The following is a 14,155-nucleotide window of genomic DNA, read 5'->3' on the forward strand; positions in this document are numbered from 1 at the left end:
TGAACTGAAATTGTCAGTGTATTACAGACTATGTTACTATTCAATTCATACAAGTAAGGTAATTACAATTTAAAATATCCCTTATAGATATTAAACATATGATACATTTACTCACACTGAACACTGCTTCACTATACAAACTGACCAGTTTCAATTAAATATTTCCAGAGTAGGATCAAAACTTAGCTCCTGACAAACAATATGATTTAGCAAAAAACAGAGAGTATTTTTCTAAATGTCAGTATATGTATTTTTAGATGCCTGTTAGTACCGATTAAATGAAATTACAATTTATTAAGCCAAATGATATTTTCCTGCTATTCCATTCATTCGCAATGCTATCTTGTCTGTATTTGATTCAGCTACAGTCAGTCCAAACCATATTTAAAACACAAGCAAATGGCTGGACTCTTACTATTTTCTGAATTAAGCTTGGCATATGCACATCCCATGTTCTGAAAACTCGTTCACATAAAACAACTAACACTCTAAGAAAGAATTCATCACCTCTTTTCACAGATACAAAAGACAAGTACCACACAGAAAATTTTGTTCAGCAGGAAGTACATGCACCAGCTTTAAATAGTTAATTTAGAGAGCTCAGGAATTAAAATAACCTAATTTAAGTTTCTAATCTAACTAATCAGCTAGATTTTATACTCCGCATTGTTGTACTGGCAATACCTAAGCACATCAAAATGTAAATAGTATTTCTGCAAATACATTCTTTTGGTTTCCAAGAATTTTCAGGAAAAGGGTCTTTTGAAAGATGGATCCTTTTCAGTCATCAGCAGTTGCATTTCATGACACATAAACCACTGCTTTATGATTAATTATTTCATCCACCAAAACTTTGGATAGGTAACAAAAATCCTGATAAAGGAATTACATGCCCATAGATTCCTATGTCACTATAAAATCAAGATCTGACCACTAAATCAAATTCTTTCACCTCTTCCAGTGCTGCAGGAAGGGAGGAGGCAGACAAGGAGACAAAATGGATGCTATGAACTTTTCTAGAAGACATTTACAGTGAGTTCTGGGATCCTTTTTGTTCCACACAGCACATAACTTGGAATTACTGCAGAAACTGTTCTGCTGTAATTGTAGAAAGAGGACAAAAAGAATTTAATAGAAAAAAACCTAGAGACACTGAGCTCTCATACAGGGTACAGACTTGTATTTTAGAGTGGAGGAAAATAAACTATGAAGTTTCATATCTCATAAGACTGAAGTTGGAAATTATAAGTATGTAATTAAAACAATTTGTAGATTTTCCTTTGGTGGGGAAGAAGAGAAGTAGACAGTCAAAAAGACCAGCCGCTGCAAATTAGACCTACTTGTCTGATACCGATTTTGGACATCCAATGCATCTTTAGAAAAATGCAAATAGAGGTCAATTCATGCTCTTCAGAGATAACTGGGAGCTCTGCCAGTGAGATGAAGTCCACAGCCAGTAGAAAAATTCAATATTTACGGAGAAAGGCCTAAACTGTTCTGCCACAGCCAGCTTCCGTAGGAATATCTTAATTGATGCTAATAGTGCTTCAGCTGACAACTCAGGTAAGCTGTAAGACATGAAACTGTATCTTCTCTGTGTGTATGAGGATTCCAACATTTTTGTTCCATCTTATTCAGTTGCTCATGTTTTTCCTCTTAATAGTACACTCTTAATCTCTTTAACTCTGTAACTTCTTGTTTTGCATAATACATTAAAAGCCAGTTGTAATAGGATATGACCCTCTTTTCCTTGACAGAACAAAGAGAAGTTAGGAATCTGCCAATATTCAGTAGAACATTTTGTTCCTTATAATTACTGTAGACAAACTGCTCAACAGGCTTCTCATTCTGAATATATTTTTAAATTCTCACTGACAGGTGACTTCATCAATGTCACTATAATAACGTTGTTCGGTCTCATTTAAAAATTAAAGGGGAAGAAAACAAATATTCTCTTCATACTGCCTTTAGTCACTGATTTTCAGAAGCTATTAACAGGTCTCCAGGATTACTTTTTCACCCTTTCTGATAAATAGCCTACCAGTATTTAAGGAAAAGAGTCCTATTTATCTAAAGTTAAGCTTGAATATACTTGGACGTTGAATGAGCTATACTAAAGAAACTAGGTTGGGGTTTGTGTGGTTTTTGGTTTTTTTTTCCTTCAAGAAATATTCTTCTCTTAAATTGTGAGTTGCACTTGTGAGTCTGACATGAGAATGCATTCATGATCAAGCCATGTGAGCAGAGAGAGATAGGTATTTTGGCTTGGTAGGGTCTAGCAAGTGTCATCTATATTGACTTATGTTTGAGCTAGCAACAAATGGACATTCCAAATCAATGCTTAACTGATTTATCAGACAATATGAGGAAAGCCTTATCATTTTCATCACATCTGATATATAGATAAATAGCTATGTCAGCATTCTAAAGTCATGGAAGTCCTCTTTCAAAACTTTTATTTATTTATTGAGAGTAGTTTTAGAAGCATTTTCTAAACCAGAAGTCCCATTTCTCAGCATTGATCTTAAGACATGACAGGGAACCAACCTTATGACATTACTCAAAATATTTTTGAACATATCAAATGACTCAGGAAAACAGAATATAAATATTAACTGAAAGATACTTGAATAGTATAAGCTTATAAAAGTAAGAGAAGAGTATTAATAGTTAACATTTTCCTAAATTTATAACTCTGGGAAACACTACTTACATAGCTAGCCTCAAAATTTGGCCCATTCTCAGATACCATAGGTTGAAGGTTAGAAGAACTCCTTTCACCTGCATGTGAAAATCTTTGCCCACATGAACGTGAGCTTAGTGCCTTATGGCAGAGCCCTGCTTCAACACCTGCTCATTAATAAACAGCTGCGTTAGAAAAGAGGTAACTTGGTGCTTTTCATTGCCTCCACCCTGCCTTTTTTGGGGGGCTAGTAAATACAGGTAAGTTAATTTCCTATACAGATCCCCAAAAGAACTAGTAAGTGTTCTATGTGTCATTAAAACCTGCTCCCTTATGATCTCACCACATGCATAATTCATTCTCTAGCCTTAGTCTTTGCTTTGAGTTTAGAGTTCAAACTGAGTTACAGTGAGGAATTTCAAGCAGAGGTTTATTTCTCGACAAAGTAGCTTAACTTTTGTTGTTTAATTGAGGATGTACAGTAGATGTTATCTAAGTCAGGTAGTAAAGGGCAGAATACAACTGAAGAAACCCTGGAGATAGGACCAGAGATCTACCACGCCCAAGCCCTGTCACCCTGACCTGTGCCAGTTCAGCCTTCAGGGCTAAGGAATGGAATTCCTTCTATTCCAATTAATTTCATTCCAGTTTAGAAGATGATGGGGATGATAAGCAGTGCTAGCGATTAATCAATTAGTCTACAAATGCTTCTGCAACTGGTAAAGCTCTAAGAAGTATAGTGACCTAATTGCTTTCTATAGACAACAGAAAACTAAACTACAAAATGGATGATGCTGAAAAACAGAAACCACTGGGAAAGAGAAGTCTTCTATATTCTTATTCACATGAGGGCAGAGGGAGCTCTTTTAAATATTGAGAGCAAAAAGCTGTTACAGTCCAAACTCGCAAAATCATTTCATTAGACTGCAATAGGATTTCCTCCTACAGTTTAGCAAATATTTCCACTCAGTCTACTGACAAGTGACAAGAGCCTTCTTTCTGCTCAGAGAATATTTTACAGCTTACTTCCATCCAATGTTGAAGTTATATTTAGTTATATGATTATATTTCTGGCTAAGGACTAGGAACCAGGATTCCCTACTCCAAGAAAGTATAACCTCAGAAACTAGGGCAAAGTTATACCCTATTTTTCCTGAGATGAACAAAATACAGAAAAAAGCTTTATTATTTTAAGGCTAGGAAAGCAACATTTTCTCACCAAACATTTTACAAAGAAAATCCACGAGGAAAAAGGGACAACAAAGGAATGGATTTTGTTTCAGCTGCTGATATGCATGCTGGTGGGGTTTTTAATTCTCTCTGTAAAGGTTCTGGAGTACACCTTTCACAATGAACAAAACATGGCATAGGAAAACTCATATCCTGTGATCGTTACACAAACCGAATTCACTGAACTCAAGGGGAATTGAAAAGAATATGGAAGAAAAGGCTGCAAGATTGAGAGGACGTAGGAAAATAGAATGGATCTGACAAGCTAACAGTCTTCCCAGAAACTTATACAGCTACTCTTAACACTTTTTTTTTTTTTTTTTTTTTTTTTTTTATGTTTTATTTGAATCTCTCTTAGGCAAGAAATAAGACTGTAGCTTTTCCAAACTATCTATGCTATATCATTTTCTGGACTCAGTGGGTCCATTTCTGTAAAGGCTGTCACATGCCCAGTTCGCCATAGTAATTACTGACAGAAATAGTTCCTTCAACATTTAAGCCTGTTTTAAAAGGAGGAGTAATACTACCAGATGAGTTCTGTAATTCTTTATGTAATTCTCAAGCTATTTCAGTCTGTATGTCTATGCAGAAATGGTGCATCCTTGAAGCAGGTTTGCAAACTGTAGGGCAATGAATTGCACAAGAAGAGAAATGAGCAAAAAATTTGTTCAACGCCACAAGCAGTGGCACAGCAGGCATGGCTGATGGTGCAAAGTTATGTTTTTGTTGTTATTATTTCACGCTTACTGGAATGCTTATGATTCTGCTTTCTTCTATATTAATTGAGAAATTTCATGGCTATCTTGAAGCTTCCTAGAAGGGGTATTAATCCAGCTGTGTGCTCCTTATTCCTTTTGCTTCTGGCAACAGTTGCTAGTAGTCAGAAAACCTTTAAACTAATACTTAGTAGGAATGCTCCAACAACAGAGGAACAGAATTCCCCTCTCAGCTTGCACCCACCTTGTGACAGTAAAGACCACCAGAACTTATTACGTGTTTTGCAAAAGATTCCCAAAATGAACAAAAACTTTTGTGACTATTACTGTACTCTCAGAAGTGAACAACCAAGAACTTTTGAAAATGCAAACTCAGATTCATATTTCATGGCTCATTATAATCCAATACAGTTTGCAGGAAACCTAAATGCAAAAATTATGCTTATTTATATTCTGGGCTGACTGGGCACTCCCATTTTTGCCTGTTTCAGTTATTTCACTCTGCAGATAACAGTTAAGGATTCACTGGAACAGAAAGAGAGCATGGGAAGGTTTGTGATCCTATTGTGAACTGCCTTAGGCATTCACCAGTGACTGGAAGGGGTTTGCAGACCTTTCTCCAATGTCCTCAGGAATAGATGTGAGTCTGCATTCCTTCACAATAAATAAATAAACAAGGCAATGCTAAGAATGTGCAGTGTTTCCCTCATAACAGTAAGATTCATAGTCCACGGTTCCTACCTGCCCCCCATGCTTCAATTTTTTGCTATACAATGTCAATTTATGGATTCTCATTTGTTATATATAACCTGAAATTCTCTAAGGAAAAAAAAAATAATCAAACCATACAATCATACAGAGCTGCTGAAATTTCTGAGCTGCTAGATGCTTTTAAATATTCTCTTATTTCCATATAACCCTGAAATGGAAGAAAAACAAAATTAATAATTCATCTTTGAATGACACAAGCTTGTTTGTAAAATGCAAATTGCCTTCTGCCTAAACTCAGTGACTCCTGGGGAGTGCTATGCACCACTAATACTTTTGGATTAACACCAATTCTTACCTCTTCCTTTCCTGATTCTGTCTTGACTTTTTTTCCCCTTTGTCCTGTAGCTGTACTTGCCTGTCAAAGTGCTGTGCTGCGGCTTTCTAACACCATCTCCTGCTTGTTGACTTATGCTATTCTCTTCTTTTACACTTTGTAATAAATCTTTGCAAAGAGCAGTACTTTAGGTACTTCTGCTAAAGCAAAGGAAGCATTTTCAGACCAGGTTTGACACCTTATTCATAATCACATTAATTCAGTTTCTAAGTTACAGACTGGAAAACACAATGAATGGTAAAGGGGCCATTGAGCACCACACTGATAAGACAAGTCTTTTCTTAATTCCAGTATTTACGTCAGGTAGTCAAGATCAATAAAATGAAAAAGTCCTAAATTATCAAAATCTGTACATGTTGTGGCTTAGCTAGGACAACTGTCAACCCTCCACCCCAAATCAGAGAAGTCACTTAAAGCAGACACTACTTCCGAGGTGAACTAAAAAAATGTCACAGCAGGAAATAAACTCAATTTTCTCATAGTCAAAATCTTCTCAGAAAAGACAGGAGGAATACCTAGGGGAGTGCAGCCACAGTTTAAGACAGAATTCTCTGGACATTTCTCCTTCCATTCTATCATCATGGTATGAGTAAAGAGAGGACTAATGACAACAACAAAATAACTTCTGGATTACTTTTGGTTTTAATTTAATTAATATTCTGCAATGTAATTATCCCACCTCCGATATTCACCCTCTTAATTCTTCTTTTTGTTTGTTTCTTTTAATATGATTCATTCCAGAGTCACATTGCAGTGCATATGCTGAATACCAGGGTGTTTCTAAAATGCAATGCATTGCCAGGTGGTTGTGCTGGAGCTATCTCATTAACCAAGGGCAGCAAAATGCTTTATTCTGGCTAATTAAAAATGTACAGAGGCTGGCTATAATGTTTATAATCCTACATAATGCAGCATTATTCCATTCAGGATGCACTAGTTTGCATGTAGTGTGAGTGTCTCCAACACACGGTGCCACTCTGTCACACATTCTCTTGGATCTACTTTAGGGATTTGCAGTAGTTCTCTACTGATGAAATACAGCTTTTTATGCCTTAATTTTGCCAAACCTTTCCTGCATCATCCTGAGAAATGTTTTGAGTATTTTTGCACTTCAAGAGAGAACAGCAGATGACAGAAAACCCTGGGAACAACACAACATGGCTTTCCATAGGTTTGGATTGTAAAGTTAAATACAGTTCTTGCTATTTGTGTGTTAGTAATGTTCCTCATTAAGTAGCGAGACACTTTATGAAATCACTACAAAGGTGTATTTCTTGTACAGCATTCTATTATTTAAACATTTCTGATTATCTGTGAAGAAGCTACTGCTATTGGCTACAAAAATGGATAGCTTGCTACAGAGGATTGTACAAGCAGAGAACAGTAAAGGATGGTACATCAAAGGAACAGATATTATTGTTTTAAGATAAAAAAGAAGTATTTCAATAAAGAACCATAGCAATTTCATTTGACAGATGTTTGTTTTGGGATCTGGTATTGTACATATCTTCTGTGAGTGGAGTCCAATCTTCTTTCTCACCTTCAGGATGCTACTTTAAATAGGCAGCTTAATTACTGCCTGCATACACTAGTTTTCTGCAGGATATGTGCACTCTGCAGTTGGTTTAGGAATACTGAACCTCTGGCAAAAAGCAAGCATAAAATTATCTTTGGTGTCTTGCCCTTTGAAAGTATTTCTAGCTACCTGAAGTAGACAGCTGACAGATTTATCAAAATTTGGGAATTTGCCATCATCTAAGTATCAGAATTTCTGAGGGTGTCCCTAATTTGCATGTCCTTTTCATGGGTAGGTAAAAAATGGTATCACAGAAATTAACTCAGGCACTCATTTCTTTTGAAAGTGTATTCTTTAATATCTGTCAATATATTAAATGTTTCAAGACTGTTAGAGGACATCTTCAAGGAAGCTACTAAGATGTGCTTTACACCCACTGCTTGCTTTCCTCTCCTGTTAAGTTCTTGAAAGGAAATATTTTTGTATTCACTGCTTGCTAGAATGGCAGCAAGAATGAATTCTCCAGATTTAACCATGAACTCACTCATGAGCAAAGCCAAGCATGTATCAATCCCAGCTCCTCGCTGAACAGCGCAGAGGTAACTGAGAAGGTCTACACTGTGAAGTGTCAACAGTTCGTTGACTACTCCAGGGCGATCTCCACCAAGTTCACCACATGGGTGCAATTCACAGTTATAAAATCTTACAAGCAGTCATGCTGATAGGGCTTATTAGCTCAGACACAGCACCACACCACAGCAAGTACTCAGCATCAGCACCCAGCTGGCTTACCCTGAAGTCTACTGCGGCTGTCCCTGAATCACTTTCCCAGCTAACTGGTGCCAGGTCAATACCCCATCAGGCTTCTTCACATCCATCCAGCGGACAGTCATGTGAGGCACCTCCCCAGTCCTTCACTGCCTGTCAATAAGGCTGGTTTCTGGTTCTCTAACATCAGTTATAGCATCCAGCAGATGCTGTGAATTATGCCTATAATAAAGATACCAAGCAGTTTCTCACATCAGCTCGTGATCTCTGGAGAAGAGTTTGAATCTCAATTGTTACCAAAAGCTCATCTTACTTAAATGTAATCTTTTGCAAATGTATATAAAGAGGAAGGTAAGTTCATAACACGATCACTTAATCACACGTGGATCCAGAGTGTCAAAGAATATGGTAAAGCACCACAGAACTCTTACAGCCATTCACTGTCCAGGTCATCAGAAAAAAGACCAAGAGTCAGTCATACACCATATTCTACTGCTCAACAATTTTTAGGTTGAAGTGCAAGTATTGAAAATGTTTAGTGTTTATCTATCAAGCAACACCAGTGTAAATATTAGAATTTATTGCACTTATTAAATTGTTGAAAGCATCTGTTCTATTGGCATTTAGAACTGGATACAGGGTGAGGCATGAAAAAAATCACCTACAGCAGCACTTATCTAAGTGCCACTTCCTAAAGCCCATGCTGTGTCGACCATCACACTGCTATCCCACAGGAACAACTTTATTTTTAAAAATGAAAGTACAATATTATATATAAAAACACACTACTTCAGCTAGGAATATTTCATGTAACTACAAATGAAAGTTAAAGTCAAAATAAAATACAGCTCCAGAAATATTTCTTCAATTTTTAATACTGCTCCAATAACTATTGCTGCATATTAAGGAGGAAAAAAGGGAATCCTTTTTTAATGTGACAAAGTGTCCCAACAATCAGCTTGCCATAAGGACCTCAACAGGGATTTAGTGGCAAATTTCCCAATTCTGAGCTGGTATTAGCCAAGATTCTTTGGAACTTGGAAGAACATTATAAGATGACAGTGGAAAGTTTAAGATTCTCTAGGAAAAACTTAAATGTAATTATAAATAACACAAGGAAATTGCGCTGTACCCTCTCCTAGCTGAAAAAAGCAGGGACATGACAAATTCTGCATCTGAATCATTGGTATTGTGTTCATTATATAGTTGATTTCTGCAAATAAAAATGACTAAAATGTTAATCATAAGACAGACATTTACATGAATGATGGGAAAGTCTATAATATCTTCAAAAAGAATAAAAGTGGAATGACCTTTCCTACATCAGGATAGAAACTTTAGTAAATAAAGATTGGATGATACTCTAATTGTGCTGTGAGTTGACTGAGATTACAAAAATGGTTGTTACAATACCATATAACAGCAGTGATTCATCTAGTCTCACATTCCCTGGCAGCCAATATTTCCTAAGTTTGGTAGGAAACTTTTCTACTGGGTCTATTTTCTATCCATGTTTTTTATGGGATTTACATCTTTTTCAGATTTTGCTATGCACCAGTGTCAGAGGGTAAAGTACTAGTTTACTTTCTGCTCTAGTATAGCATCATAATACCTGTTCAGCTAACCAGTTAAACCAGATCAACACTGAGGCAGCAGTGTGGCCAGGGTGGCGAATAACATTCTGGCTTGTATCAGAAATAGTGTGGCCAGCAGGACCAGGGAAGTGATTTGTCCACCTGTACTCGGCACTGGTGAGGCCACGCCTCAGATACTGTGTTCAGTTTTGGGCCCTTCACTACAAGAAAGACATTGATGTGATGGAGAGTGTCCAAAGAAGAGCAACATGGCTGATAAAGGGTTTAAAGCACAAGTCTTATGAGGAAAGCTGAGGGAACTGGGTTTTTTTTTAGCCTGGAGAAAAGGAGGCTGTGGGATACCTTATCATTCTCTACAGGTACCTGAAAGGAGGTTGTAGTGAGGTGGGTGTTGGTCTCTTCTCCCAAGTAACAAGATGAGAGGAAACAGCCTCAAGTGTACCAGGAGGAGCTTTAAGATTGGCTATTAGGAAAAATTTCTTCACCTAAAGCGTTGCCAAGCATTAGAACAGGCTGCCCAGGGAAGTGGTTGAGTCACTATTCCTGGAGGCATTCAAAGGATGTGTCGATGTGGCACTTAGGAACATGGTTTAGTGGTGGGCTTGGCAGTGCTAGGTTAATGGTTGGACTCAACTATTTTAGACTTTTCCAACCTAAATGATTCTATAAAGCACTGCTACAGCACTGCTCTTGTTTTTTTCCCAGACAAGTAAGAGCAGAAAGTAGCTGCAACACACTGAGTGGTACAAATACGGAAAAACCTCACAGCCCTCTATCCGGGTTACACAGTAACATTACATGTCTAAGAAGAATACAGCCTCAAGAAAAAAGCATACTTAAGGATAGCACTGAAGAACAAGATAGCAAAAGGTAGAAAGGCAGAACAATTCTGGTGACCTTAGCTAACCAAAGGAGTAGGATTTCCCTGGCTCTACATCCTATACCCAAGAAAAACATATATAACATAATCAAGGTTTTATAGAGAACATCATTCTGTTGTAGCTGACAACTCACCAATAAGAGAGATGGAAAATTGTTGCTTGCTTGTTTATTTATAAAATAGTACTCTATATAAAAAATGAGTTTACTAAGTAATAGCAGGCCTGCTCACAGGCAGCCTTGAGGCATACACATTCCCCACTAGCTCCTATTGTTCATTCTCTGTTTATGTCAGAGAGGAGTCAGAAGTACTTAGGCTTCTCTCCCTCCCTAATTCCTGGAAATTCATCTCCTTTCTATCTTCTCAAATTCTCCTCCAAAGCCAAGAGTCATTTGAATGTTCCAAATCAGGAACAGTATATTTTGCCATAGAACACCAAAGTTGAAATTTAGAGACAACATGTAGCAAATACCCAGTCTGAAGCTTATGTAAAACTTAATTGTCTATTATTTGAAGTTTACATAATGTTAACTATTTAATATATACTTGGAGGATTTTCTTATGCATTCACTCCAGAAATGGGTAATTTTTTGAGATTACAGAACAGATTGTTTTCCATGTTTCAAGACAAATTAACCTGCATGGTTATGACTTGGATATGAGCAGCCTTGTTTGAAATACAAATTCTCATTCTGACTCTCAAGACAAATTATCCTGACACTGGCAAGAAAAGAAGCCAAGCTGCTATGTTGTGATCACTGAAGTGCTGACCCAGAAGTAACATTTGGAGTCCTTCTGCATGTTTTCAGTTTATTAGATAGCTGTTGACTACAGAGTCAACAGTGCGGTCTCCAGTCTTGCTCACCAATTGTCCCATATGTACAATAGCAACAGTGGATCCACTACAGTTCAACTGGATCTCCTAGATTTGCAGATCCACTATGTACTTCTGATTTTGTATCATTCATATTGCCACAGCAGCCCACACGGAAATGTAACAAGTACTTGTTCCAAGCTATGTCTCAGAAATTCTCCATTTCAATGTTGGAAACCAACTTTATGGATTATATCGTAACAACACACCTGGTACTATAAGGTGTTCAAGGGTCTGGCAATCAGAACAACAATTGACAGCAAATACTAATAACAGTCAGAAAGAAAATGTAAAGAAAGTGTAATGAGCAATCCATTCCGAGAACTTATGGATGTTACCTAACTTACAGATAACACACTTCAACCTCCCTGTCTTCTGTGAATTGAATGTCTATTGAAAGAAAAAAAGCCTGTTTGTTACCAAATGTTAAAACATAGATAAAACCACCAATTATGTGACCTGCATATGGCTATCCAGCAATGTTATATAATTGAAAGTAAACACTTTTTTCTCTCCCTACGGATACATCAAACTTTCAAGGTCAGAAGGACTGGATCAATTGCTGTATAAAATTCAGATTCAAATGGATTTGACACTGCTGGAACCCTTATGTACACTTCTTTACATCTTTAGGATAACTAGCACTTTCTGCTTCACAACAACGCAGCTGAGGTCCTAAGGTCAGCACGCACTTTATCTCACTAACTTGCATTATTTACCATGTCTGTTAGGCACTAAGGAGCTGTGTTAACTGACTAGGTAAATTCAGTGCAAGCTATTGTTAGGCTTTTCTTAAAAGAGCCATGAGGACAACACACCTGTCATTTATCTCTTACATGTATGCCGTTTTACAAATGCAGATGCATCTGGTTTGAAACCATCATTAGTGTGGAACAGCAATAACAGCATCAAAGGCAACGAGCAGTATTTAAAAATCAGAGTAAGGGCAGGGTCTGCATTTGTAAGATGCTGATGTTCAGCTCAGACTTGGGGTCACCTTCAAAATTTATAACTGAAAAATGGCTGTAGCCTCTCCCAGGGGAAAAGCGCAGACAGGTCCTAAAACCTGCAGTGCAACAGATCTTACATTATTCTGTTACTGTGATACAGGTACTGGCAGAGTTAATCTATTCTAAAATATTATTTCTATAGTCTAGTACTGAAATAATCTGTTTGGACATAATTAAATTTACTGATATGCACATACTTTAAAAATTAATTAAAACCCCCTTATTTTTACATATATCTATATCTATATCTATCTATATATATATAGATATCTTTGGAAAACAACAAACCAAATCAAACCTTAACTTATTAATAATCTTGGACTAAAATATTGAAATTGCCAAATTTATATTTCAAATTTAACTATGAACAACTTCATAGTTTTAGAATCAAAACAAGTACAGTACTTAGTATAGGTGCCTTATTACAAACTCAGAGCCATATACAGAGCCAACCACTAACATCTTTCATGTCCCCAAATTCTTTGCAGGTCAGTCAGGAAATTTTAGGCTCATTTCTAGAAGTACCACCTACCAATTAAATATTAATGTACAGGCTTTGCCATCTATTGTAAAATCCTTCTGACTTCAATGGCACAGATCTGAAATGACTTTAATAATTCATATGAGCACGCGTTCTATTTTATACTCATTTATTCTTGACATTTCAAAAGGACAATCTTTATCCCTCTCAACTACAGGAAATATGAAAATACAAACAGACACACAGAAACAAATCACCATTCCCACTTCTCATAAAGGTCAATTAATGTAAATACAAATTTTGTGAATGTCTGAACCAAGAAAAACATGATACTTGCTCTTTTGGGAAAAGCCTGTGAAGACAAGATCTGATGGTCACTAAATTGAGACTTTAATGAGCCAAAAAGAGCAGATTTGGGAACCTTTCATGGATAACCCTGCAACAGGCACTGTTCTCAACACCTCAGATAGCATGGAAAGAGTAGCAGTGCCTCCTTTTTGCTGCAGTGATTAAAAAAAAAAGGTATTCCAGAGGCTGTATCTCATTGTATTTCTATTTTTAGTGGCTTTAGGTTTTGGATGTCATATGCAGAAATAATATTTAAATAAAAATAAGAAGAAAGGCAAAGTCTAGAAGTGGTAGAAAATGAAATTTTTCTGAGGTAAAACTAAAAATGAAATTATTTTAATGAGGTTAACATTTTTGTTGGAAACAAATACATTTTAAAAAATCCACACAATGTGAAATTAATTTGCAACTTGACATCAGTTCGTCTAGAATTCTCTAACTTCAGAAAAAGTTAGAGTTCTACTTCAGGACTGATCTCTTGAGAAACAAGCTCACCTTTAAGAAAATGTTTAGCAGAACATGGTGTTGCAAAATACACCTTTTGAGAAAAGAGGTGTTGCTATTCCCTCTCTCCAACTACCAGTTCCTCTTCTCTCCAACAGAATTATTTCAAGACCTGTAACACCAAAGTAGAGTCCATATAATACTGGACTTAAGGTTGTTAGGGTTGTTTTTTTTTTTTTTTGTAGGAATAAATCTATGTATCTGCAGTAAGTATCTCTATCACCCTCTTGCCTCACAGAAGGTAAAACCTTTTCTGCTATACAGGGAACTTTCACATAAGTAAAAAGATTGTGGATTATTTATTTTCTGAACAGGTACATAACAGTATCCCGAAAAACGTGCATTTCCCTTTCCTTTCAGAGATACAGAGGAAAGTAATTGTGATGGTTTGACTCTGGCTAAATGCCAGGTATCCACCAAGTCGCTCTATCACTTCCCCTCCCCC

The sequence above is a fragment of the Athene cunicularia genome (assembly GCF_003259725.1).
Source record: "Athene cunicularia isolate RWA chromosome 9 unlocalized genomic scaffold, athCun1 chr9_part1, whole genome shotgun sequence".
NCBI lineage: Eukaryota > Metazoa > Chordata > Aves > Strigiformes > Strigidae > Athene > Athene cunicularia.